Source organism: Trichechus manatus, unplaced genomic scaffold, assembly GCF_000243295.1.
Source record: "Trichechus manatus latirostris isolate Lorelei unplaced genomic scaffold, TriManLat1.0 scaffold00087, whole genome shotgun sequence".
NCBI lineage: Eukaryota > Metazoa > Chordata > Mammalia > Sirenia > Trichechidae > Trichechus > Trichechus manatus.
This window is the reverse complement of record NW_004444023.1, coordinates 2,365,179-2,370,596: the sequence shown is the minus strand read 5'-3', so window position 1 is coordinate 2,370,596 and position 5,418 is coordinate 2,365,179.

Below are 5,418 nucleotides of genomic sequence, written 5' to 3'. Positions count from 1 at the left end.
GTGTGTGTGTGTGTGTGTGTGTGTGTTGCTCTGGATAGATGGTGCAGCAAAAGTGTGGAAACTCATGAAATAATGGCTTTTGGGGGGTTCTGCAAGTGGTTAGAATAAATGGGGGACCAATTATAAGAGCCCTTGCTAGCCACTCTAAGGAGCTTGGTACTTATCCTGAGAGCAAAGGGGACACTTGGAAGGGATTTAAATGCGGGGTGTGGGCCGGGGCAGAGGGTTGATATGGTCTGATTTTATATTTTCCAATGTTCCTTCTGGTTACCTGTGAGACTGAAGGTTGGGAGAAGAGGGAGAAGGCTGGGACAGGGACCCAGGCAGCAGAGGAGGTGGTCCTGAAGTAGGGTGGTGGGGGCAGAGGACGGTGAGAAGGAGGTAGGTTACAGAGAATGGACAGGACTGGATGAGGAGATCAAGGAGAAGGTACAGGCAGGACCCTGACCAGACAGAGGTGCTGCACTCAGATGAAGTAACCAAGGAGAGTTTAACGAAAGGGTTATTAAAGGACGGGTGAGAGGCCGTGGTGGCTCAGTGGTAGAAGTCACACCTTCTATGCAGGAGACCCGGATCCTATCAGCCAATGCACCTCATGCACAGTCACCACGTCTCCCTCAGTGGAGGCTTGCATGTTGCTATGATGCTGAACAGGTTTCAGCACAGCTTCCAGATTAAGATGAACTAGGAAGAAAGGCCTGGCAGTCTACTTCTGAAAATCAGCCAGTGAAAACCCTACAGATCACAACGGTCCTGTCTGCAACCGATGATGGGGCTGGAACAGGACTGGGAAGCATTTCATTCCATTGTGCTTGCGGTTACCATGAGTTGGCGGCTATCTTGACAGCAGTTAACAACCACAAGAGGTGGGCAGGGCTAAGGCAAACAATCAATGGACAGTGCAGTACCCTGGGGCTAGAAAGACAGGGGAGCAGTTACACCCCTGGCCTTGAAGGGGTAAGTGAAGAGACGGTTACCAAAAGCTAGAGAGACTTATAGTTGCAGGTATAGTACAGGACAGGGCCACCTAGCAGGGGCTGTGACCCTCAGGAGAGGAGAATGGCCACCACCAACCTGTAAGAGAGAAGGGGACCAGGAGAAAGAATACCCCAGCCTTATTCTCCTCCCAGCCACCAGTCTCCTTCTGCTGCCTTTCATTGGCTAACTTCAACCAGAAGGCAGAGGGCAAGAGATTCATGAAGTCCATACAGGTCGCCCTCTCAGGGCACAGAGCAGGAGGAAGAAGGATGGACAGTGGATCTGGGTGGGGAGGCATTTCCCCAGTGCAGAGAGTAAGGTCATCGCTCGGCTTGGGGGACCAAGGTTGGGCTAGGTAGGAAGAACAGGTTTGGGGAAGATACTGAATTCAGGTGAGGTGCTTATGGGATGGAGTCCGTGGATGGTGCAAACGGTTAACGTGCTTGGCTGCTAACTGAAAGGCTGGGAGTTCGAGTCCACCCAGAGGTGTCTTGGAAGAAAGGCCTGGTGATCTACTTTCTGAGTCAATCTACTCAATGGCACCTGGCACTGGGCTTGTGGGACATCCTGAGGAGACAGCGGAGAAAGGAGGTGTCCTGGGACTCAGGAGAGGGCCCTGGACTTGAGAGAGATTTGTCAGCAATGAGATGTCACCAACCTATGGGAGCCTCCACTAGCCATGCCCCTACTCTACCAGGTGAGGTCTCCCAGGAAGTGTAATGTGTGAAGAGGGCCCAAACAACACCCTGGGAAGACCCAGCATTTCAGGGGCAGATGGAAGATGGGAGAAGGCAGAGAAGAAGGAAGGAAAGCAGGAGACTGGAGCACCAGGAAGCCAGGAAAAACAGAGAGTTTCCGGAATGAGGTCGTGGTCAGCCACGCCACAGGCTGCTGGGAGGTCAGGGAGGAGGAGCACAGAGAAACCACCCTCAGATTTAGGCATGAGGAGATTGCTGATGATCTTAATGAGAGAAGTTTGGTGAAGGGTACAGGGGGGCAAAAATCAGGCTGATCTGGCATGAGGAGGGAGAGGGAAGTGAGGAAATGGATGTGAAGGAAGTCACTGTAGAAAGATACGGGGCAGGAGAGGATTTTTTTCCCAAGGTGGGTAGAGGTATAGAGCAGGAGGGTCAAAAGAGCTTGAGAGACGTTCTTTTTTTTTTTTTTTAATTTATTGTGCTTTAAGGGAAAGTTTACAATTCAAGTCAGTTTCTCATACAAAAATTTATACACTCATGCTATGTGACCCTAGTTGTTCTCTTTATACTGTGATAGCACACTCCTCCTTTCCACCCTGGATTTCCTGTGTCCATTCAACCAGCTCCTGACCCTCTCTGCCTTCTCATCTCACCTCCCCGGACAGGAGCTGCCCATTTAGTCTCATGTATCTACTTGAGCTAAGAAGCACACTCTTCATGAGTATCATTTTATGTCCCATAGTCCAGTCTAATCTTTGTTTGAAGAGTTGGCTTCAGGAATGGTTTCAGCTCTGGGCCAACAGAGAGTCCAGGGGCCATGTCTTCTGAGGTCCCTCCAGTCTCAAACCATTAAGTCTGGTCTTTTTACTAGAATTTGAGTTCTGCATCCCACTTTTCTCCTGCCCCGTCAGGGACTCTCTGTTTTGTTCCCTGTCAGGTCGGTCATTGGTGGTAGCCGGGCACCATCTAGTTCTTCTGGTAGAGAGACTTTCTAATCCCTGGAATTTGTCAATATGTTACCTTATATGGCAAAAGGGACTTTGCACATGTGATGAAGTTAAGGATCTTGGGATGGGGAGATGATCCTGGATTGTCCAGGTGGGCCCTAAATGTAATAACAAGTGTCCTTATAAGAGGGAGGCAGGTTCATAAAATTATGTTCTACATCCTAGTCTGATGAGTAGTGTCTGGGATCTTAAAGTCTTGCAAATGGCCATCTAAGATACAATTAATGGTTTCTACTTATCTGGAGCAAAACAGAAAGAAGGAAACGAAAGACTCAGAGAAGAAACTAGTCTACACGACAAATAGTCTACATGAACCATGGCCTCATCCACCTTGAGACCAGAACTAGATGGTGCCTGGCTACCACTACCGGCCATTCTAAGTGGAACCACAATAGATGGACCCTGATAGAATGGGAGAAAAATGTGGAACGGAACCTCAAATTCCAAATAAATAAATAAATAAAACAAAACCAGACCTACTGGACTGATTGAGACTGGAGGACTCCCGAGGCCATTGTCCTGAGACACTCTTCAAACCTTGAACTGAAATTAACCCCTGAGGTCACCCTGTAGCTAAATAACAGATTGGCTCAAAAAACAGTGAGTATAACCTGTAAGTAACTGTGCTCCTTTAAAAAATCACCTATATGAGACCAAACAGTCAACAATTACTTTAAAACAAAGATGAGAATGTAAGGGGACAGGAAAACTAGATTAATGGAAATGGAACAACCAGAATGGAAATATTGAGAAAGTTCATGCATTGTGAGGAATGTAACCAATATCACTGAGCAATTTGTGTAGAAATTGTTAAATGGGAACATAAACTGCTGTGTAAACCTTCACCAAAAACACAGTACAATGTTATTTAAAATAAAATAAAATAAAGGGAAGCAGAAGGAGGTTTGACTATAGTAGGAGATGTGACAATGGAAATAAGAATTTGGAGTGATCCAAGGAAGGGGCCATGAGCCAAGGAATGCTGGCTGCCTGTAGAAGCTGGAAAACGCAAGAAAATAGATTCTCCCCTGGAGCTTCCAGAAGGAACACAGCTCTGCCAGCACTTTGATCTTTGACCTCCAAAACTGTAAGAGAATAAAGTTGTGTTGTTTTAAGCCACTAAATTTGTGGTAATTATAATTTCTCACGATTCCCTGTGTCAAAGGAGTGGTTCTTCTGCTCCATGTGGTGCTGGCTGAGGCCACACGTGTGGATGTGATCATTTTGGAGCTTGGCTGGGACTAGAATGTACAAGACGGCCTCATTCAGGAGCTGGCAGTGGGTGCTGGCTGTGGACTGGGGTATATCAGTTCTCCTCCGCCGCTCTTTCTCCAGTAGGCTAGACTGGCTTCCTTACAACATGGCGGCTGAGTTCCCAGAGGGCCACAGTGGAAGCTGCAAAGCCTTAGTTCACTTCCACAGCATTCTATTGGTCAAAGCAAGCCACAAGACTTGGAAATAGACTCCATCCCTTTCTGGGTGGAGCACGGGCATGGGGGAGGGGAGGAATTTTTTGTGGCCATTTGTGATAGACTGAGCTGTTGTTGTTAGATGCCGTAGAGTCATTTTAGACCCATAATGACCCCATATGACAGAGTACAACTGCGCCACAGGGTTTTCTAGAATGTAATCTTTATGGAAGTAGATCATCAGGTCTTTCTCCCTCGGAGCGACTGGCGGATTCGAACAACCAACTTTCAGTTAGCGGACAAGTGCTTAAACATATACATCACCAGGGCTCCTTAGTAATAGCCCCCAAAAGATATTCATGTTCTAATCCCCAGAACTTGTGAATATGTTACCTTATATGAGTGTTATAGATTGAATTGTGTTCCCCAAAAAGATAGGTTGAAGCGCTAACCCCTCTACCTGGGAACATGACCTTTTTTGGAAATAGGGTCTTTGAAGACGCTGTCAGTATGGATTACACCTCAACATAAAGAAAACAAAAATCCTCACAACTGGACCAATAAGCAACATCATGAGAAACGGAGAAAAGATTGAAGATTCAAGGATTTAATTTTACTTGGATCCACAATCAACACCCATGGGAGCAGCACTCAAAGAAATCAAATGACACATTGCATTGGGCAAATCTGCTGCAAAAGACCTCTTTAAAGTGTTAAAAAGAAAAGATGTCACTTTAAGGACCTAGGTGCTCCTGACCCAACCCATGGTGTTTTCAATTGCCTCATATGCTTGTGAAAGCTGGACAAAGAATAAGGAAGACTGAAGAAGAATTGATGCCTTTGAATTATGGTGTTGGTGAAGAATATTAATATACCATGGACTGCCAGAAGAATGAACAAGTCTGTCTTGGAAAAAGTACAGCCAGAATGCTCATTAGAAGCAAAGACAGCGAGACTTCATCTCACCTATTTTGGACAAGTTATCAGGAGGGACCAGTCCCTGGAGAAGGACATTATGTACGGTAAAGTAGAAGGTCAGCGAAAAAGAGGAAGACACTCAATGATGTGGATTGACACAGTGGCTGCAACAGTGGGCTCAAGCATAACAACGATTGTGAGGATGGCGCAGGACCGGGCAGTGTTTCGCTCGATTGTACATAGGGTCACTATGACTTGGAACCGACTCAATGACACCTAACAACAGTATCAGTTAACATGAGGTCATACTAGAGTGAGGTGGATCCTAATCCTATAAGACTGGTATCCATATAAAAGAGGAGAAGACACACAGAGAGAGGGAGGCAGAGGGAAGATGACCAGGTGACA